Source organism: Gossypium arboreum, chromosome 5 (genome assembly GCF_025698485.1).
Source record: "Gossypium arboreum isolate Shixiya-1 chromosome 5, ASM2569848v2, whole genome shotgun sequence".
Classification (NCBI taxonomy): Eukaryota; Viridiplantae; Streptophyta; class Magnoliopsida; order Malvales; family Malvaceae; genus Gossypium; species Gossypium arboreum.
The window spans coordinates 60821456-60846023 of NC_069074.1; the positions used below are offsets into that span (position 1 = coordinate 60821456).

Below are 24568 nucleotides of genomic sequence, written 5' to 3' on the forward strand. Positions count from 1 at the left end.
TTGAAGGTAGGGTGAGGATCACCTTAAAAAAAGGGTTGGTTAATTATAAATTTACGTGGATGTAACAAGAATAGATACTTATGTATAACAATTCTCTTGGCTTTTCTCTTCATTATCCTATCGAAAACTTGGTCAATATTTTTATCTTTCCAAGATTTTAACAAAGCAAGAAAAGTTCCAGCTTTCTTAATTATTTTAGTTTGCTATACGCTTGTCTATGGATGTCATTTCAAGTCGCAACTTGTAACAAACTTCATATTAACTATAAATTGAAGCTCGAAGATTGATAGAGCTTCACGTATTTAATGCTATTAAATTTATGTCAAAATCATTCTTGTTTAATTTCCTATTAGAAATATAATTTAGGATAAACTACATCATAGATCACTAAATTATAATTAACTTTTTTTTGTCACTCAACTATAAAAATATTATCAGATTGTATTATACTTTTCAGCGCCTGTTGAGGCCCAATTTTGGCCCGAAATAAACCCCACTACCCAATTACAATAACTAAACCTACCCAAGCCCAATACCCAAAACTAACCCAAATAACAACAAGCCCAAAATTAAAACACCAACCCTAGCCCAATACATTAAAATCAGAAGAAGAAAAACCCTAGCCCCCTTATGATCAGCCACCGCCCCTAGGGCCACTTGCCTCTGCCACCACCTGCCCACTGCAGCACCGGCCATCAACTCGGGTCACCTCCACCCCCTCTGCACCTACAACAATTAATAAGAAAAGAGAGCATAGAATATAGGAAAAAACGTGTAAAATGGCTCTATAAAAGCCAAGCAAAAAAGTGTAATCTCTCTGGAGTTTTTTTTCTTGAAAAAATAGCAAGCAATACATGAACAAAAATAATAACAAAGCCATCAAAAAAAAAGAAGTGCAAATCGGCTTAAGGTTTTTCTTCTTTTCCTTTTTCTTTCCTTTTTATTTTATTATTCGAATCTTTCTCTTCTCATTCATATATTAAAATATATCAAAAAATATATATAAAATATACAAAAAGAATATACAAAAAAAAAATAATACCTTTGAAATTCGCCACATGCTGACTCCTCTGGCCGGATCTGGATTTTCCAGAGAGAATGGGAGAGCTCTCCCTCTTTTTTTTCTGAAACAGCAAAGAAATGAATGATTTAAAAAAAAATTGGGTTTTATAGGCTGACCAAAACGGCAGCATTTTGGCCCTCCCCCCCAAGGCATAAAATGACGTCATTTTGGGGTGGAGAGGGTTGACCCGACCCTTTCAGCGTGGGATCCGCGTGTTTTTGAAGCGAAGGGGTTATTTGCGCTTTTGACCCCTCCCCTTTCACATGACTTCGCGATTAAGTTTTTTTAATTTTAATCTTACCCAGGGATTTATCCTGCTTTTCAACGTGGTCCACGGCCACGTGCTATATTTTAAGATGGAGGGAATATTACATTTTCAGTACTTCTAGGTTGTGCTCGTGTTGCAATTTGGTCATTTTGTTTTTATTTCTTTTGAAATTCGCCTCAAAATTCGTTCTCGTTCTGATTTTCGACCTTTTTTACTTTTTTTCTCATTATTCTATTTTAATTTTAATATTATTCATAATATTATATTTTATTATTGTTATTATGTTTGTATTTTTTATTTATTAGCATTCTATCATTATCGCTTTTAATTAATACTTATATATATATATATGTTATATAGTATTATCATTAGTTTTAGTATTATTGTATTTACATGTCACCTATGTATTCTTTTAATATATATATATATTATGTCCATATTACATATATATATATATATTAATATCATATTATGCATATTTTTAAATATTATATATATATATATATTATATATTATGTATATATTTAATGTATTATGTATATATATTATGTATGTACGTTTCATATTGTCATGTATACATTTTTATATATTACGTATATATATCTTTTAATATTGTATTTTTATTATTATGTATATATCTTTAACACTATATTATATTTCTTAATACCGTATTATGCACATGTTATTATTATATTCTTGCCTCTATTATATTTATTATTAATATTTGTATATATTTCAATATACATGTATATATATACTTTTATATATAGTATTATTCTTATATATCATTATATTTATACTTATTATTTTCACTATTGTTGCTTATCATTTTATTCTAATATTATTATTTACATCATTATTATCATTACAATTATTATTATTATTTTCCTTATTCCATTACTATTGACATTAGTATTTTTTATTACTATTACTTTATTGCTATTACTACTAATATCACTATTATTATTTTTATTGCTATTATTATTTTTTTTTTACTATATTACTTTTATTTTCACTGCTATTACTACTATCATTACTATTATGTTATAAGCATATTATTTATATTATTATTATTATCCTTATTAGCACATTTCTACCCTTTGGCAAAGTTATTATTATTTTCTTTTACTATTTCATATATTACTTATTTATTTATAGGTTTACTATGAAGTTTCCTTTTTTTTTACTTATTCTTATTATTCTTATTTATCTTTATTTTCATCGTTTTTATTATTTTTACCTAATATTCTCTTCTTAACTTACATAGCTTGCTTACTTCTTTCATTTTTGTCATTTATATTACTCATTTATTACTATGCTTGTTAACATCATGATTTGTTTCTTTTCGTTTTTACAAATTTGCGTTATATCATCCTTTACCCAACAAACATTTTTTCATAAAAAGCGATACTCCGTGTTTGGAATTTCGAGAAAATCGTGCCCTAACTTACTGGATTTCGATTCTTCTCATTTTACCTAAATAACAGAATATTCTTTTAAAACACAATACGAGTTTTAAAAATGCTTATTTTTGAAAATACGAGGTGTGGTGCCCTAACTTACTGGGTATGACATTTTATTACCTCGAAATAAGATTTTTCGCAAATAAAGGCAATATTCGGTGTTCGAAAATTTGAGGAAGCGTGCCCTAACTTACTGGGTTTCGATTTTCCTTGTTCATCCTAACTAACCGAATATCCTTTTAAAAGAAGTTAAAATACATTAATTTTAAATAAAAGGCAAGCTCAGTCTCAAAGTTCGAGATGTCTTGTCCTAACTTACTGGGCACAATATTTTATTACTTCGAGATGAAAGAGTCCTTAACATCAGTTTTAATTTATTCGATCATTTTTAAATTAGCATTAATTCAAAGAGGGATTGTGTTTTAAATTCCTTCAAGTTTTCAAATCTTCGACACTAAGACACTAATTAATCAACTAGGTACCAATTTTGGGCGTATCGAGGGTGCTAATCCTTCCTCGTGCGTAACCGACTCCCAAACCTATTTTCTTGATTTACGTGGACCAAAATCGTTGTTTAAATAAATCAAACTATTTATTAAAAACAACCACTTTTACGAGGTGACTCGATCACACCTCATCAAAAAGGATTGGTGGCGACTCCCCGTTTCTCGTTTTTCAAAAAAATGGTTACGACAGCTTGGCGACTCCGTTGCGGACCCAAATAAGAGAGTCAAGCCACAATTTGATTAACTTTTGTCTTTTGGTCGAAAATTGAAAATTTGGTTTTGATATACGATCCCTTCATTGTATTTCACCCGTTTTTCGTACGGTTTTCATCATTTTATTCCCATTTTTCTTTAATTGCTTCAAGTTTTTATGCATATATCCTCGCACATTACATTGCATGACCGTTGTCGTTACACCTTTAAGTGGGAGTGAGAAACTATTCCTTCGTGAGGTTTTCACCTCCGTGCAGGATAGCGGATCGCTTTCGGGATACATCCGTACCTATGTCTTCGTGAGATTTTCATCTCCGTGCAGCCATAGGGAAATGAATTCCCCTGAATTGAACTCGGTCTGTATGAGCCTATAATAGGTGAAGATCGAGGAATCTGCTAGTTCAGGTACCCTTACTCTAAAGCCAAACACATATAGAGAGACCTAGGAGCCCACCCTAGGTAGAGCCACACCGAACCCCTAGTGGTCACCCAAATTGATTTATTTGTTATCCTGTACTAACGTGTTTTGTTTTCGTTTTGTTTATAATTGCATTGCATTACATCATCATAGGAAGGAGGTGTTGATTCGTATTTTATTGCTAAATAGAACAGTTTGTCATAAGAAAACGAATTCTTTGATAAAGTGGATTATAACACGGTTATCTAAATATGGTCCAAGTAAACACAATGAAAGAAGGCTAATAGTCCATGAAGAAATACAAGACGTTGCTTCATTGCCTGAGAATGCAAGCCGACAAAGATTATTCGAGAGTCGTCAAGTCTTGACTTTCTTAAATGAGCTGACGAATATCGCAGGGACAAGTGATCAATGAGTCGCGGCCTGGATCAAGCAAAAAAGAGTTAATATAGACATCTCTTGGAGAATTTGCAAGACTCAACCATAAGATCCGGATATGAAGAGGAAGATAGGTGTCTTCACTTGGAATATGAGAGAAAGGCCGTATATGTAGTCTGTTTTATGTAAAGGAATTTGTTTTCTAGAAAAGTTATTCTAATGAAATTGAATTCAGAATCAATGCCTTCCTTTCTTTTGCATTCATTTCATGCATTTGCATTGCATTGTATTATTTGCATTAGACTTTCCCTAAAAGAACCCTAATTAGGTGAAATTATTTCAGTTAGCCTGGGAACCGACAAAGGCCAAACGACTAGGCATCTTTACGGTACACGAAAAAGGATAAGAGAGATGGATCAAAGATTGGAAAGACTTGAACAACTTAAAAAAGAGACGCAAGACTTGCTACAAATGCAAATGCAAGAGCAACTGGCAAAGATCCAGTAAGAAATGAGGGACCAAGTGCTAGAGTCTCAAAGGAATATGATGAATCAGTTGTCCCAATTACTGAATAAGGGGCTAGGAAAAGGAAAAAACTCCATGAACAATGCTGGGGAGGACAATGAGGAGCCTCTGTACCCTCCGGGTTTCACCTTGATAAACAATCAGACATGTCCCAAGATGTACCTATTGCTATCAGATCACAACAGCATCAGGTCGGTATCTTGGCACCCATAAACTACCCGACGGTCTCAGGTTCCAATCCAAGGAACAGTCCAACCAATCATGAAGTTCCTGATCTAGACGAAATGGAAGGAATAGAAAAAGTAAAGGTTGAACTGGCAAGACAACTCGAAGATAGATACAAGTGGTTCGAAGAAAAACTTAGAGTGATGGAGAATGCTGATTACCATCGCGGGGTCGATGCCAAGGATCTGAGTTTGGTCCCTGATCTAGTACTCCTGCCAAAATTCAAGACTCCAAAATTTGAAAAGTACAATGGGACTAGTTGTCCTGAAGCTCACATCACAATATTCTGTCGAAGAATGACAGAATATGTTAATAACGACCAATTATTAATTCATTGCTTCTAAGACAGTCTGATCGGGTCAGCAACTAAATAGTACAATAAATTAAGTCGTGCTAAAATTAATTCATAGAAGGACTTAGCACGGGCTTTCATGAAGCAGTATGGCCACGTGACTGACATGGCGCCCGACAGAATTACACTACTGAATATGGAAAAGAAGCAAAGTGAGAGCTTCAGGCAATATGCCCAAAGATGGAGAGAGATAGCGACACAAGTCCAGCCACCTCTTCTAGAGAAAGAAATTACGATGCTTTTTGTTAACACTCTGAAAGCCCCGTTCATTACTCATATGTTGGGAAGCGCTACCCTGAGCTTCTCAGACATAGGAATGTCCGGTGAGATGATTGAAAATGCAATCAGGAGTGGGAAGATAGATGTAAGAGAAAGCGCGAAGAGGTCAACCCCAAAGAGAAATGAAAATGAAGTGAATAATATAAGCAAAGGGTATTTCAAATTGGTCAACGTAGACCAGCCGATGATTGTAACCACTAGCTATCAAGGCTTTTCTAGGCAGGAATCTAACTCGAAGCCGAATACAGAAAGGCTCCGATTTACACCCATCCTAATGTCATATAAGGAGTTGTATCAGAATCTCTTTGATGCACATACGGTGTCTCCGTTCTACTCGGAACCCGTGCAACCTCCATTCCCAAAATGGTATAATGAGAATGCTTAACGCGAGTACCACGTGGGAATAACAGGACACTCAATCGAAAACTGCACTACAGTTAAAAAGTTGGTCGAAAAATTTATTGAAATGGGAGTTGTGAAGTTCGACAATTCCTCAGAACCAAATCGCTCTGACTATACTGTAAATGTGATTTGAAAGTAGGGGCAAAAGAGTTGCAAGGCCTTGAACAAGCCAAAAGCCTGAAAGGAATATCGGGGAACCTGAATGATATATCCGAAGAGAGATCTGAGGAATAAAAGTCTCCAAACTTTTGCATACTTGGGAGTGTTTTGAACAATGGGACTGTGGAAGAGATCCCTTTATTTTTAGAGCTAATCTAGAGTAATATTCAAAACACGCTTGTTGCTTTAAGCCTAGAAGCGATAAAAATCCTTTTGTGAAATAGGCTTGTGTCCTAAGTCTTTATTTCAATAAAATGCATCTTTTTTAGTAAATTTTCTTTTATTTCATACTATATAAATAATTGTTCATAAATTCTTTTGTTCTTTGGATTTCTTTCAAAGTATTCATTTATTATTCATTCATGATCATACCATACAAATAAACATTCTTAGAATCATTTATTCTTTAGCATTTGCCTTCAATAGGTCCCCAAATATCAATGATGTGAGCAACGTTGCTACTGACCCAGAATCTCCTTTCGAGCGAGATATGAGTCTTGAGGGATCTCAGAACTTGGAAGATGACAGAAATAGTAACATATCTCCTGATGTGTTAAGGATGGTAGAGTAAGATGAAAACAGATCCTACCTTACAAAAGTCGGTGGCCAGTAAGCCTAGAATAAGAGAAAGAGGCAAAACATTGGAGTCTGCATCACTACAAAGACAAAGTGAGACATCATTGAATCGTTCCAAGAATTCAAAGATGTTTTCACATGATCGCATTAAGATATGCCTAGGCTACTAAGGCCTATGGATGCTAAAAAAGGTCCATACGAGCGTCAGAAGGAAACATGTTTATGGTCTCACGTTAACCAGACTAATCATAAGGTTGGGGTACTACTGTTCCACTATGGAAGGGGATTGTATCAGTTAAGCCTTGAATGCCAAACGAAGGAAGACAAGACTTTTATGCCTCCTCAATTTCTTCACAAATTGTCTATATGTGTGGCACAGATATTATGGGGCTGATTTCGTCAAAAGCTTTTAACCGATACTGATTCATCTTTGGGGTCCTCGATTACTTCGTGAAAAGGGTGAAAGTCATTTCATATGCCAATGTTACTAAGTCGATAGTCATCAAATTCCAAAAAAAAAGAGGAAAAAATGTGCCAACAAAGAATGCCAGAAAAGATCATGTTTAACACGACTGTACAATGTCAAAAGTTTACAGTCTGTGCAAAGATTAGGCGCTATATTGTAGTGCGGCAAAGGCAAAAAAAAAATTTAAGGATAATGGGGAAAATGACCGAGACTTGTAAAGATTGGCATAAGAAGTCATTATTTACCCTCTATACTCATCGAGCGTTGGCCAAGACCTTCACCGGGGCAGCATATTTCATTAGTCTATGGGATAAAAATGATTTTTGAAGAAGAGATTCTTTGTCTTTGAGTCTTGATTGAGTTGAAGATTGGATAAGGCAAAATAGATCCAATCCCAATATGATCAGTTGAATTTGAAAAAAAGAGGTTGAAAGCCATCAGTCATGGTCCAATGAATGATGCTAGTTTACGATGAAGAGGTTCATCCTAGAGAATTTTACTAGGGGTACTTGATATTAAAGAAGACCCTTCATATGCAAAAGGACTTCAAAGAAAATTGGATGCCAAACTGGGAAGGACTTTATGTAGTAAAAAAGACCCATTCTGAAGGAGCGTTGATAGCAAAGATTTGCCCAATCCAGTGAATTCAAATCCAGTCAAGGAATATTCTACCTAAAAGGAAAGAGGCCAAGGTGAAAACGCACAAAAGGTGCCTTGAAAAAAAAAAGGAGAGGCCATGGCGAAAACTCGCAAAGGGATCTTTGAGATCAAAGGGGATTTGAGTTGAAAACCCGAAAGGGGCGGCTCAAATTTGGATCAAAGTGGGGCATACATTAGTCTTGCTATGCCTAAATTAACAATGAAGAAGTATGCTACGTCTTGGGGCATCAACAAAGTACTCTGGATCCCTTAAACACATATTGAGCTCTGAAAGGTCCTCAAGAAGTTGGTACAGAGAAGCTTAAGCTGCGATATCTAGGGCATCTAGCTTCCATTTTGCCCATTTTGAATTTGTTATCTTTGATTCTTTTCAAGATATGTCCGAATAAATTTTCTTCTTATTGCCTTTGCAATCTTTGATTAATTTATTCATTTCGAGCTATGCTCCCAATCAATTTCCTTCTTGTCCATTGTTTTGATATTTTTCAAGCATTTTGCATTGAAATAACGATTAATGGACCAATAATACTTTCACAAAAGAAGTTCTACATATTACTTTGGGAGCTTCTAAATAGTACATGAGCTTGAAACAGGACCATTATTCAGAGCTCACAAGCCTAAGGGTTGGAAATATTTGAGCCCAAATTGAAATTATCTCATTGGGTTTTCTGTCAAAGATATTGGTTGAGCAGAAAAATTACATTAGTGTTATAATCCTGGCAAAGAACAAGCAATGAGATTATTCTCGGGAAAAGAAAAATAATACTTTGCATTCATGCAAATATCCGGTATATACATTTGGTCATTACACCTAGGGAATAGTGTAACAGATCAAACTGATGGAAGATGATACAAATCCTATACTGTTGAGTTGCAGCAGGATGGATGGAAGAAACCAAATGTTATTCCTCTAAAATTACAGTGGGAGGCACAAGCTTTATATCCTAGAAGGTACAGTGGAAGGGACTCTAAAATTATAGCGGGGCAAGTTTCAACGGAGTAGATTGAAGTCACATGTCTTATCTCCCTGAAGTTGCAGTGAAGTAGACTGAGGATAGCAAATCTTATTTCCTTAAAGTTGCAGTGGAACAGATTAAAGCTATGAATAAACAGATCTTATCTCTCTGAAGTTGCAGTAGAGCAGATTAAAACAAACCTTATCTCCCTTAAGTTATAGTAGAGCGGGTTGAAGCTACTAGTCTCATCTCTCTGAGGTTGTAATGGAGTGGGTCAAGCATCAACATGCGGGGGACTAGAATGAAGCTACCTAAAGAATAGAAGCACGAAAGAAGTCAGGACTCGACACGATCGGGCAAAATTGGTCTTTTTTTAAAAATCTTTATTTTGTTTTCGTTACACGACAACAAGCAAAGAGGGGCAACTGTTGAGGCCCAATTTTGGCCCGAAATAAACCCCACTACCCAATTACAATAACTAAACCTACCCAAGCCCAATACCCAAAACTAACCCAAATAACAACAAGCCTAAAATTAAAACACCAACCCTAGCCCAATACATTAAAATCAGAAAAAGAAAAACCCTAGCCCCCCTATGATCAGCCGCCGCCCCTAGGGCCACTTGCCTTTGCCACCACCTGCCCACTGCAGCACCGGCCACCAACTCGGGTCACCTCCACTGCCTCTGCACCTGCAACAATTAATAAGAAAAGAGAGCATAGAATATAGGAAAAAACGTGTAAAATGGCTCTATAAAAGCCAAGCAAAAAAGTGTAATCTCTCTGGAGATTTTTTTCTTGAAAAAATAGCAAGCAATACATGAACAAAAATAATAATAAAGCCATCAAAAAAAAAAGAAGTGCAAATCGGCTTAAGGTTTTTCTTCTTTTCCTTTTTCTTTCCTTTTTATTTTATTATTCGAATCTTTCTCTTCTCATTCATATATTAAAATATATCAAAATATATATATATAAAATATACAAAAAGAATATAAAAAAAAATAATACCTTTCGAAATTCTGGCCACCTCGCGACTCCTCCTGGCCGGGATCTGGGATTTTCCCAGAGAGAATGGGAGAGCTCTCCCTCTTTTTTTTTCTGAAACAGCAAAGAAATGAATGATTTAAAAAAAAATTGGGTTTTATAGGTGACCAAAACGGCAAAGATTTTGCCCTCCCCAAGGCGTAAAAGCACGCGTTTTAGGGTGGAGAGGGTGACCGACCCTTCCGTGGGATCGCGTGTTTTTGAAGCGGAGGGTTATTTGCGCTTTGACCCTCCCTTTCACATGACTTTGCGATTAAGTTTTTTTTAATTTTAATCTTACCCAGGGATTTATCCTACTTTTCAACTTGGTCCACGGCCACGTGCTATATTTTAAGATGGAGGGAATATTACATTTTCAGTACTTCTAGGTTGTGCTCGTGTTGCAATTTGGTCATTTTGTTTTTATTTCTTTTGAAATTCGCCTCAAAGTTCGTTCTCGTTTTGATTTTCATCCTTTTTACTTTTTTTCTCATTATTCTATTTTCATTTTAATATTATTCATAATATTATATTTTATTATTGTTATTATGTTTGTATTTTTATTTATTAGCATTCTATCATTATCGTTTTAATTAATACTTATATATATATATGTTATATAGTATTATCATTAGTTTTAGTATTATTGTATTTACATGTCACCTATGTATTCTTTTGATATATATATATATATAAATATATATGTATTATGCTCCATATTACATATATATATATATATATATATTAATATCATATTATGCATATTTTTAAATATTATATATATATATTTTATATATTATGTATATATTTAATGTATTATGTATATATATTATGTACGACGTTTCATATTGTCATGTATACATTTTTATATATTACGATATATATCTTTTAATATTATATTTTTATTATTATGTATATATCTTTAACACTATATTATATTTCTTAATACCGTATTATGCACATGTTATTATTATATTCTTGCCTCTATTATATTTATTATTAATATTTGTATATATTTCAATATACGTGTATATATATACTTTTTATATATAGTATTATTCTTATATATCATTATATTTATACTTATCATTTTCACTATTGTTGCTTATCATTTTATTCTAATATTATCATTTACATCATTATTATCATTACAATTTTTTTTATTCTTTTCCTTATTTCATTACTATTGACATTAGTTATTTTTTAATTACTATTACTTTATTGATATTACTACTAATATCACTATTATTATTATTATTATTATTATTATTATTATTATTATTATTATATTATTATTATTTTTACTATATTACTTTTATTTTCACTGCTATTACTACTATCATTACTATTATGTTATTAGCATATTATTTATATTATTATTATTATCCTTATTAATGATTTCTACCCTTTGGCAAAGTTATTATTATTTTTCTTTTACTATTTCATATATTACTTATTTATTTATCGGTTTACTATGAAGTTTCCTTTTTTTTACTTATTCTTATTATTCTTATTTATCTTTATTTTCATCGCTTTTATTATTTTTACCTAATATTCTATTCTTAACTTACATAGCTTGCTTACTTCTTTCATTTTGTCATTTATATTACTCATTTATTACTATGCTTGTTAACATCATGATTTGTTTCTTTTCGTTTTTACAAATTTGCGTTATATCATCCTTTACCCAACAAACATTTTTTTCATAAAAAGCAATACTCCGTGTTTGGAATTTTGAGAAAATCGTGCCCTAACTGATTGGGTTTCGATTCTTCTCATTTTACCTAAATAACAGAATATTCTTTTAAATCACAATACGAGTTTTAAAAATGCTTATTTTTAGAAATACGAGGTGTGGTGCCCTAACTTACCGGTTATGACATTTTAATACCTCGAAATAAGATTTTTCACAAATAAAGTCAATATTTGATGCTCGAAAATTCGAGGAAGCGTGCCCTAACTTACTGGGTTTTGATTTTCCTCGTTCACCCTAACTAACCGAATATCCTTTTAAAAGAAGTTAAAATACATTAATTTTAAATAAAAGGCAAGCTCAGTCTCAAAGTTCGAGATGTCGTGTCCTAACTTCCTGGGCACGATATTTTATTACTTCGAGATGAAAGAGTCCTTAACATCTGTTTTAATTTATTCGATCATTTTTAAATTAGCATTAATTCAAAGAGGGGTTGTGTTTTAAATTCTTTCAAGTTTTCAAATCTTCGACACTAAGACACTAATAAATCAACTAGGTACCACTTTTGGGTGTATCGAGGGTGCTAATCCTTCCTCGTGCGTAACCGACTCCCGAACCTGTTTTCTTGATTTACGTGGACCAAAATCATTGTTTAAATAAATCAAACCATTTATTAAAAACAACCACTTTTACGAGGTGACTCGATCACACCTCATCAAAAAGGATTGGTGGCGACTCCCCGTTTCCCATTTTTCAAAAAAATGGTTACGCCAGCTTGACGACTCCGCTGGAGACCCAAATAAGAGAGTCAAGCCACAAGTTGATTAACTTTTGTCTTTTGGTCGAAAATTGAAAATTTGGTTTTGATATACGATCCCTTCTTTGTATTTCCCCTGTTTTTCGTACGGTTTTCATCATTTTATTCCCACCGTTATGGTCACACCCCTTAAGTGGGAGTGAGAAACTATTCCTTCGTGAGGTTTTCACCTCCGTGCAGGATAGCGGATCGCTTTCGGGATACATCCGTACCTATGTCTTCGTGAGATTTTCATCTCCGTGCAGCCATAGGGAAATGAATTCCCCTGAACTGAACTCGGTCTGTATGAGCCTATAATAGGTGAAGATCGAGGAATCTGCTAGTTCAGGTACCCTTACTCTAGAACCAAACCACATATAGAGAGACCTAGGAGCCCACCCTAGGTAGAGCCACTCCGAACCCCTAGTGGTCACCCAAATTGCTTTATTTCTTATCCTGTACTAACGTGTTTTGTATTTGTTTTGTTTATAATTGCATTGCATTACATCATCATAGAAAGGAGGTGTTGATTCGTATTTTATTGCTAAATAGAACAGTTTGTCATAAGAAAACGAATTCTTTGATAAAGTGGATTATAACACGGTTATCTAAATATGGTCCAAGTAAACACAATGAAAGAAGGCTGATAGTCCATAAAGAAATACAAGACGTTGCTTCATTGCCTGAGGATGCAAGCCGACAAAGATTATTCGAGAGTCGTCAAGTCTTGACTTTCTTAAAGGAGCTGATGAATATCGCAGGGACAAGTGATCAATGAATCGCGGCCTGGATCAAGCAAAAAGGAGTTAATATAGACATCTCTTGGAGAATTTGAAAGACTCGACCATAAGATCCGGATATGAAGAGGAAGATAGGTGTCTTCACTTGGAATATGAGAGAAAGGCCCTATATGTAGTCCGTTTTATGTAAAGGAATTTGTTTTCTAGAAAAGTTGTTCTAATGAAATTGAATTCAGAATCAATGCCTTCCTTTATTTTGCATTCATTTCATGCATTTGCATTGCATTGCATTATTTGCATTAGACTTTCCCTAAAATAACCCTAATTAGGTGAAATTATTTCAGTTAGCCTGGGAACCAACAAAGGCCAAACGACTAGGCATCTTTATAATACACGGAAAAGGATAAGAGATATGGATCAAAGATTGGAAAGACTTGAACAACTTCAAAGAGAGATGCAAGACCTGTTACAAATGCAAATGGAAATGCAAGAGAAACTGGCAAAGATCCAGCAAGAAATGAGGGACCAAGTGCTAGAGTCTCAAAGGAATATGATGAATCAGTTGTCCCAATTACTGACTAAGGGGCTAGGAAAAGGAAAAAACTCCATGAATAATGTTGGGGAGGACAATGAGGAGCCTCTATACCCTCCGGGTTTCACCCCGATAAGCGATCAGACATGTCCGCAAGATGTACCTATTGCTATCAGATCACAACAACATCAGGTTGGTATCTCGGCACCCATGAACTACCCGACGGGCTCAGGTTCCAATCCAAGGAACAGTCCAACCAATCATGAAGTTCCTGATCTAGACGAAATGGAAGGAATAGAAAAGTAAAAGTTGAACTGGCAAGACAACTCGAAGATCGATACAAGTGGTTGGAAGAAAAACTTAGAGTGATGGAGAATGCTGATTACCATCACAGGGTCGATGCCAAGGATCTGAGTTTGGTCCCTGATCTAGTACTCCCGCCAAAATTCAAGACTCCAGAATTTGAAAAGTACAATGGGACTAGTTATTCTGAAGCTCACATCACAATGTTCTGTCAAAGGATGACAGGATATGTTAATAACGACCAATTATTAATTCATTGCTTCCAAGACAGTCTGATCGGGTCAGCAGCTAAATAGTATAATAAATTAAGTCGTGCTAAAATTAATTCATAGAAGGACTTAGCACGGGCTTTCATGAAGCAGTATGGTCACGTGACTGACATGGCGCCCAACAGAATTACACTACTGACTATGGAAAAGAAGCAAAGTGAGAGCTTCAGGCAATATGCCCGAAGATGGAGAGAGGTAACGACACAAGTCCAGTCACCTCTTCTAGAGAAAAAATTATGATGCTTTTTGTTAACACTCTGAAAGCCCCGTTCATTAACCATATGTTTGGAAGCGCTACCCTGAGCTTCTCAGACATAGCAATGTCCGGTGAGATGATTGAAAATGCAATCAGGAGCGGGAAGATAGATGTAAGAGAAAGTGCGAAGAGGTCAACCCCAAAGGGAAATGAAAATGAAGTGAATAAAATGAGCAAAGGGTATTCCAAATTGGTCAACGTAGACCAGCCGATGACTGTAACCACTAGCTATCAAGGTTTTTCTAGGCAGGAATCTAACTTGAGGCCGAATACAGAAAGGCTCCGATTTACACCCATCCCAATGTCATATAAGGAGTTGTATCAGAATCTCTTTAATGCACATGTGGTGTCTCCGTTCTACTCGGAACCCGTGCAACCTCCGTTCCCAAAATGGTATAATGAGAATGCTTAACGCGAGTACCACGTGGGAATAACAGGACACTCAATCGAAAACTGCACTACAGTTAAAAAGTTGGTCGAAAAATTTATTGAAATGGGAGTTGTGAAGTTCGACAATTCCTCAGAACCAAATCGCTCCGATAATACTGTAAATGCGATTTGAAAGTAGGGGCAAAAGAGTTGCAAGGCCTTGAACAAGCCAAAAGCCTGAAAGGAATATCGGGGAACCTGAATGATATATCCGAAGAGAGATCTGAGGAATAAAAGTCTCCAAACTTTTGCATACTTGGGAGTGTTTTTAACAATGGGACTATGGAAGAGATCCCTTTATTTTTAGAGCTAATCTAGAGTAATATTCAAAACACGCTTGTTGCTTTAAGCCTAGAAGCGATAAAAATCCTTTTGTGAAATAAGCTTGTGTCCTAAGTCTTTATTTCAATAAAATACATCTTTTTTAGTAAATTTTCTTTTATTTCACACTATATAAATAATTGTTCATAGATTCTTTTGTTCTTTGGATTTCTTTCAAAGTATTCATTTATTATTCATTCATGATCATACCATACAAATAAACATCCTTAGAATCAGTTATTCTTTAGCATTTGCCTTCAATAGGTCCCCAGATATCAATGACGTGAGCAATGTTACTACTGACCCAGAATCTCCTTTCGAGCGAGATATGAGTCTTGAGGGATCTCAGAACTTGGAAGATGATAGAAATAGTAACATATCTCCTGATGTGTTAAGGATGGTAGAGTAAGATAAAAACAGATCCTACCTTACAAAAGTCAGTGGCCAGTAAGCCTAGAATAAGAGAAAGAGGCAAAACATTGGAGTCTGCATCACTACAAAGACAAAGTGAGACATCATTGAATCGTTCTAAGAATTCAAAGATGTTTTCACATGATCGCATTAAGATATGCCTGGGCTACTAAGGCCTATGGATGCTAAAAAAGGTCCATACGAGCGCCGAAGGAAACATGTTTATGGTCTCACGTTAACCGGACTAATCATAAGGTTGGGGTACTCTTGATCCACCATGGAAGGGATTGTATCGTTAAGCCTTGAATGCCAAACGAAGGAAGACAAGACTTTATGCCTCCTCAATTTCTTCACAAATTGTCTATATGTGTGGCACAGATATTATGGGGCTGATTTCGTCAAAAGCTTTTAACCGATCATCGATTCATCTTTGGGGTCCTCGATTACTTCGTGAAAAGGGTGAAAGTCATTTCATATGCCAATGTTACTAAGTCGACAGTCATCAAATTCCAAAAAAAAAAAAAGAGGAAAAAATGTGCCAACAAAGAATGCCAGAAAAGATCATGTTTAACACGACTGTACAATGTCAAAAGTTTACAGTCTGTGCAAAGATTAGGCGCTATATTGTAGTGCGGAAAAGGCAAAAAAAAAATTTAAGGATAATGGGGAAAATGACCGAGACTTGTAAAGATTGGCATAAGAAGTCATTATTTACCCTCTATCTTCATCGAACGTTGGCCAAGACCTTCGCCGGGGTAGCATATTTCATTAGTCTATGGGATAAAAACAGTTTTTGAAGAAGAGATTCCTTGTCTTTGAGTCTTGACTGAGTTGAAGATTGGATAAGGCAAAATAGATCCAATCTCGATATGATCTGTTGAATTTGAAAAAAAGAGGTTGAAAGCCATCAGTCATGGTCCAATGAATGATGCTAGTTTACGATGAAGAGGTTCATCCTAGAGAATTTCACTAGGGGTACTTGATATTAAAGAAGACCCTTCATATACAAAAGGACTTCAAAGAAAATTGGATGCCAAACCGGAAAGGACTTTATGTAGTAAAAAAGACCCATTCTGAAGGAGCGTTGATGGCAAAGATTTGCCCAATCCAGTAAATTCAAATCCAGTCAAGGAATATTCTACCTAAAAGGAAAGAGGCCAAGGTGAAAACCTACAAAGGGTGCCTTGAAAAAAAAAAAGGAGAGGCCATGGCGAAAACCCGCAAAGGGCTCCTTGAGATCAAAGAGGATTTGAGTTGAAAACCCGAAAAGGGCGCCTCAAATTTGGATCAAAGTGGGGCATACATTAGTCTTGCTATGCCTAAATTAACAATAAAGAAGTATGCTACGTCTTGGGGCATCGACAAAGTACTCTAGATCCCCTAAACACATATTGAGCTCAGAAAGGTCCTCAAGAAATTGGTACAGAGAAGCTTAAGCTGCGATATCTAGGGCATCTAGCTTCCATTTTTCCCATTTTGAATTTGTTATCTTTGATTCTTTTCAAGATATGTCCGAATAATTTTTCTTCTTATTGCCTTTGCAATCTTTGATTAATTTATTCATTTCGAGCTATGCTCCCAATCAATTTCCTTCTTGTCCATTGTTTTGATATTTTTCAAGCATTCTGCATTGAAATAATGATTAATGGACCAATAATACTTTTACAAAAGAAGTTCTGCATATTACTTTGGGAGCTTCTAAATAGTACAGGAGCCTAAAACAGGACCATTATTCAGAACTCTCTTAGCCTAAGGGTTGGAAATATTTGAGCCCAAATTGAAATTATCTCATTGGGTTTTCTGTTAAAGATATTGGTTGAGCAGAAAAATTACATTGGTGTTATAATCCCGGAAAAGAACAAGCAATGAGATTATTCTCGGGAAAAGAAAAATGATACTTTGCATTAATTAAAATATCCGGCATATACATCTGGCCATTACACCTAGGGAATAGTGTAACAGATCAAACTGATGGAAGATGATACAAATCCTATACTTTTGAGTTGCAGCAGGATGGATGGAAGAAACCAAATGTTATTCCTCTGAAATTGCAGTGGGAGGCACAAGCTTTATGTCCCAGAAGGTACAGTGGAAGGGACTCTAAAATTATAGCAGGGCAAGCTTGCTGAGCAAAATATGATTATTTCTTTGACTTTTGTGTCAAGAATACCAGCCGAGCAAGATGGCAGCATAATATGTCAGTGATAATGTCTTGATGAACAACGAGTAATGATACCTTAAGCCTTAAACCCCTAAGTAGTAGGGTAGCAAGCCGAATTTACAGACCTTAACCCCTTAAGCAGTAGGGTAACAGGCTGAATTTACAGATCTTAACCCCCTAAGCAGTATTGAAACAGATCAAAAGTGATGGGCCTTAAACCCCTAAGCAATAGGGTCACAAGCTGAAAATTACAAATCTCTTCTCCTTGAAATAGCACTGGAGAGGTTGGAAGCCACAGCAGATCTCCTCAAAGTTTTAGCGGAGTAGATTGAAGTCACATGTATTATCTCCTTGAAGTTGCAGTGAAGCAGACTGAGGATAGCAAATCTTATTTCCCTAAAGCTATGAATAAACAGATCTTATCTCTCTGAAGTTGCAGTAGAGCAGATTAAAACAAACCTTATCTCCCTGAAGTTATAGTGGAGCGGGTTGAAGCTACTAGTCTCATCTCTCTGAGGTTGTAGTGGAGTGGGTCAAGCATCAACATGCGGGGGACTAGAATGAAGCTACCTGAAGAATAGAAGCACCAAAGAAGTCAAGAGTCGACACGATCGGGCAAAATTGGTATTTTTTTGAAAATCTTTGCTTTGTTCTCGTTACACGATAACAAGCAAAGAGGGGCAATTGTTGAGGACTAATTTTGGCCTAAAATAAACCCCACTACCCAATTACAATAACTAAACCTACCCAAGCCCAATACCCAAAACTAACCCAAATAACAACAAGCCCAAAATTAAAACACCAACCCTAGCCCAGTACATTAAAATCAGAAGAAGAAAAACCCTAGTCCCCTATGATCAGCCGCCGCCCCTAGGGCCACTTGCCTCTGCCACCACCTGCCCACTACAGCACCGGCCACCAACTCGGGTCACCTCCACCGCCTCTGCACCTACAACAATTAATAAGAAAAGATAGCATAGAATATAGGAAAAAACGAGTAAAATGGCTCTATAAAACCCAAGAAAAAAAGTGTAATCTCTCTGGAGGTTTTTTTCTTGAAAAAACAGCAAGTAATACATGAACAAAAATAATAACAAAGCCATAAAAAAAAAAGAAGTGCAAATCGGCTTAAAGTTTTTATTCTTTTTCCTTTTTCTTTCCTTTTTATTTTATTATTCGAATCTATCTCTTCTCATTCATATATTAAAATATATCAAAATATATATATAAAATATACAAAAATAATATACAAAAAAATAATACCTTTCGAAATTTCGGCCACTGCGTGACCCCTCCTGGCCGGGATCTGGGATTTTCCCAGAGAGAAAAGGAGAGCTCTCCCTTTTTTTTTTTCTAAAACAGCAAAGAAATGAATGATTTAAAAAAAATTGGGTTTTATAGGCTGACCAAAACGGCAGCGTTTTGGCCCTCCCCCCCAAGGCGGAAAACGACGTCGTTTTGGGGTGGAACGGGCTAACCCGACCCTTCCGGCGTGGGATTCGCGTGTTTTTGAAGCGGAGGGGTTATTTGCTCTTTTGACCCCTCCGCTTTCACAGGATCCGCGTGTTTTTTAAGCGGAGTGGTTATTTGCGCTTTTGACCCCTCCGCTTTCACATGACTTCGCGATTAAGTTTTTTTAATTTTAATCTTACCGAGGGATTTATCCTGGTTTTCAACTTGGTCCACGGCCACGTGCTATATTTTAAGATGGGGGAATATTACATTTTCAGTACTTCTAGGTTGTGCTCGTGTTGCAATTTGGTCGTTTTGTTTTTATTTCTTTTGAAATTCGCCCCAAAATTCGTTTTCGTTTTGATTTTCGTCCTTTTTTACTTTCTTCTCATTATTCTATTTTAATTTTAATATTATTCATAATATTATATTTTAATATTGTTATTATGTTTGTATTTTTATTTATTAGCATTCTATCATTATCGCTTTTAATTAATACTTATATATATGTTATATAGTATTATCGTTAGTTTTAGTATTATTGTATTTGCATGTCACCTATGTATTCTTTTAATATATATATGTATTATGCTCCATATTACATATATATATATATATATATATATATATATATATTAATATCATATTATGCATATTTTTAAATATTATATATATATATATATATTTATATATTATGTATATATTTAATGTATTATGTATATATATTATGTACGTACGTTTTATATTATCATGTATACATTTTTATATATTACGTATATATATCTTTAATATTGTATTTTTATTATTATGTATATATCTTTAACACTATATTATATTTCTTAATACCGTATTATGCACATGTTATTATTATATTCTTGCCTCTATTATATTTATTATTAATATTTGTATATATTTCAATATACGTGTATATATATACCTTTTATATATAGTATTATTCTTATATATCATTATATTTATACTTATCATTTTCACTATTGTTGCTTATCATTTTATTCTAATATTATTATTTACATCATTATTATCATTACAATTTTTTATTATTTTCCTTATTTCATTATTATTGACATTAGTATTTTTTATTACTATTACTTTATTGCTATTACTACTAAAATCACTATTATTATTTTTTATTGATATTATTATTATTATTATTATTATTATTATTATTATTATTTTTACTATATTACTTTTATTTTCACTGCTATTACTACTATCATTACTATTATGTTATAAGCATATTATTTATATTATTATTATTATCCTTATTAACACATTTCTATCCTTTGGCAAAGTTATTATTATTTTTCTTTTACTATTTCATATATTACTTATTTATTTATTGGTTTACTATGAGGTTTCCTTTTTTTTACTTATTCTTATTATTCTTATTTATCTTTATTTTCATCGTTTTTATTATTTTTACCTATTATTCTCTTCTTAACTTACATAGCTTGCTTACTTCTTTCATTTTTGTCATTTATATTACTCATTTATTACTATGCTTGTTAACATCATGATTTGTTTCTTTTCGTTTTTTCAAATTTGCGTTATATCATCCTTTACCCAACAAACATTTTTTTCATAAAAAGTGATACTCCGTGTTTAGAATTTCGAGAAAATCGTGCCCTAACTTACTGGGTTTCGATTCTTCTCATTTTACCTAAATAACAGAATATTTTTTAAGTCACAATACGAGTTTTAAAAACGCTTATGTTTGAAAATACGATGTGTGGTGCCCTAACTTACTGGGTATGACATTTTATTACCTCGAAATAAGATTTTTCGCAAATAAAGGCAATATTCGGTGTTCGAAAATTTGAGGAAGCGTGCCCTAACTTACTGGGTTTCGATTTTCCTTGTTCATCCTGACTAACCGAATATCCTTTTAAAAGAAGTTAAAATACATTAATTTTAAATAAAAGGCAAGCTCAGTCTCAAAGTTCTTTAAAAGAAGTTAAAATACATTAATTTTAAATAAAAGGCAAGCTCAGTCTCAAAGTTCGAGATGTCGTATCCTAATTTACTGGGCACGATATTTTATTACTTCGAGATGAAAGAGTCCTTAACATCCGTTTTAATTTCTTCGATCATTTTTAAATTAGCATTAATTCAAAGAGGGATTGTGTTTTCAATTCTTTCAAGTTTTCAAATCTTCGACACTAAGACACTAATTAATCAACTAGGTACCAATTTTGGGCGTATCGAGAGTGCTAATCCTTCCTCGTGCGTAACCGACTCCCGAACCTGTTTTCTTGATTTTCGTGGACCAAAATAGTTGTTTAAATAAATCAAACCATTTATTAAAAACAACCATTTTTACGATGTGACCCGATCATACCTCATCAAAAAGGATTGGTGGCGACTCCCCATTTCCCGTTTTTCAAAAAAATGGTTACAACAACGCCTATACATTACATCAATTTGATCATGATTCTAAAATAATATCTCAAAAATTTACATATTTTCTCATTTTAATCGTAATTTTATAAAATTATAATTTTCTTTTCTTTTCTCCCTTATCTGGTTCCCTTTTTTCTTTTCCATATTTCTTTCTTCTTACCCACCCAAACTTCTCTCATGTAAAATCCCCTTTTAATTGATTGATTATTTGCTAGAGATTTAGTTTCCTATTATTGGGATCCAAAATTTTTAAAATCCATTAAAATTTTAATACCAAAGTTTTAAATTATGGACAAATTATGGAATCTCGAAAAGAAAAGAACACAAGGAAAAGGAGATTAGAAGCCGTAATAAAAAAAGAGTGAAAAGAGAATTGAGGGTTTTGGCAAATAACAGTGTCCCTAGCATTTCATTCCATGCTCCTTTTTATATCTCAGTCTTCATTTTAGGAAAACATAACTTGAAAATAATAGATAACTAAATATTACTTAGGCCAGGCCTAACCCACTAAAAAGCTCATGCAAGCTCTATTAGCTACCGAGTGTTGTCTATAAGATTGAAGCTTTATGTCTACCCACTTTCCTACCTGGAACTTTCTTTCGGATTGTTTCTTGTTAGACAATGATTTCATGCGATTTTGAGCCTTACATAAGTAGAATTTCAGCATTTTTGTAGCAGCTTCTCGGGCTTGCAAGCTATGGTCAACTGCATGGAGCTTAGATTCTCCAGGAAGATAAGGCAAATAAATGGGAGGTGGTTGACCATAAACAGCTTCATAAGTAGTAGTTTGAATGGTCGAGTGGTAGGAGGTGTTGTACCACCATTCAACCAAAGAAAGCAATTCCATTCCCAGGGTCTCTCCCTTGTCATGCAATGCAAATAATTTCCACGATTTACCACTTCGGTTTGACCATCTGTTCGTGGATGATAGCTTGTCAAGAATTTCAAGGTGGTACCAATCCTTTTGAAGAGTACTTACCGAAAGGAACTCGTAAAAATTCTGTCCCTGTAAGATACAATACTATTGGGAATTCCATTCAACTTCACAATTTGGTCCATAAAAGATTATGCCACTGTGATAGCACTGAATTGATGTTTGGGGAGCAACAAAGTGAGCTTATTTAGATAAACCTATCCACGACGACTAGTATCACATCATATCCATAAAGTCAGCAATGAAGCTAACTCCTTATACCATCCATGATAGATTAAAAACCTTTGACACTCCATCATCTTCAATCTATTCTGCAAGAATCTGGTAAAGCTGGGATTTTACACAACGGTGCCCCACTATGTACTTGTTACCACACCAATAACACAACCCACCGTTCCTCCTATCCTCCATCTCCGTATTAGTAAGATCCTTGGGTAATGTTCTAGGATTAGCACGTAATGGATGCTTAGAATTTGGTGAAGGAAGGGAAAGGTTAACATTAAATTTGGCAGGTTGGACATTAGGGATTTGCAAATTTGGCATGGAATCTTCGAAATCACCAGGTGGAAACCTATTTTGCATTTCCTCGATGTAAGTAACCAAAACCATATTATGAAGTCCCCCTTCTAGATGCAACATAGCCAGTTTAACTTGGGCATTTTTTGCTACCCTCTCAACTTCAAAATACTATTCAACCTCCCTCAACCATTATTTGAAGTCTTCCCTACTGAACTTTGGGCATTTCAACTTGTACGGACAATGATATGGGTACTCTGAGTACCATTGTAAACGTAGATCCATCAACAACCAAACGTTCCTTTTCATTATCGATTTGTGAAGAGCCATCAAGAGTCAATGCATTGGAAGCGTAATAATAAAAAAATAACTCAAATACTAATTTTATTACACATAAATAAAATACAATACAAACTCTCTTTTATTTTTTCTCTCTATACTAGCTACTGCTAGTTTTTCTTTCTTTACTCACAACACTTTTTTTTTCCTCAAACTCACTAATGTTTTTCAGCACTTACACATGATGGAGCTATACATACATATATATAGACATAGTCAGCCCATTTTTTTTCTTGCCGTGCAAAACTTTTCTATGTGCTGCCATCATCTTGAAGTTTCAGCATTATCTAATTGACAAAGTTGTATTCACATTGAAAGCCAATTTGTATGAGGTAGGACCCAATTTGGATTTGACTTCTTTAGTTGTAAATTTTGACCTTGAAAAGTTTGGTTTGATTTCTAACACTCCTCCTCAAACCGAACTTTTCATTCCAAGCTTTTCTTTGAGTTTATGGAATATGTCTGCCTTCAATGACTTCATAAAAATGTCCGCCAGTTGATCTTCTGTTCTGCAGTAAACTAACTCTACATTTTTATTTTTCACTTGCTCTCGAATAAAATGATACTTTGTATCGATATGCTTGCTTCGACTATGAGACACTGGATTCTTTGCAAGAGATATTGTGGACTTGTTGTCAACATAAATTGACCTTCTTGTATATTAGATAATTCACCCAAAATATTCTTCAACCAAATTGCTTGGCACGTACATGTTGCAACAGCCATGCATTCTGCTTCACATGTTGAAAGGGCTACTGTTTGTTGCTTTTTTAATGACCATGAAAATGCTGCAGAGACAATATGGAATAAATATCCGGATGTGCTTTTGCGATCATCCAAGTCACCACCATAATTGTAACACCCCTTACCCGTATTCGTCGCTGAAATAGGGTACGAGGCATCACCAGAATTTACCGAATTAATTTTCAGTTATTATGAATTAAATACTGTTAATTTACCGAAATATGTCATAACGTCCTTTAGATGGGCTTCGAAAGTCCAAAACATAATTCGGAACCAAACTGGAATTAAACCGAAACCATAGGAAATTTTTCGCAAAATCT

General features: G+C 34.5%; 1 long non-coding RNA gene across 1 annotated transcript; it reads right to left on the reverse strand.

Annotated features, from left to right (window-relative positions):
• Positions 1 to 398: 398 nt before the first annotated feature.
• Positions 399 to 10028, reverse strand: LOC128292895 (uncharacterized). Its single transcript, XR_008282871.1, has 2 exons — positions 9917 to 10028; positions 399 to 726 (listed from the first exon to the last, which is right to left on the reverse strand). It is a non-coding gene; the product is annotated as an uncharacterized LOC128292895 (long non-coding RNA).
• Between the last annotated feature and the right edge of the window lie 14540 nt (positions 10029 to 24568).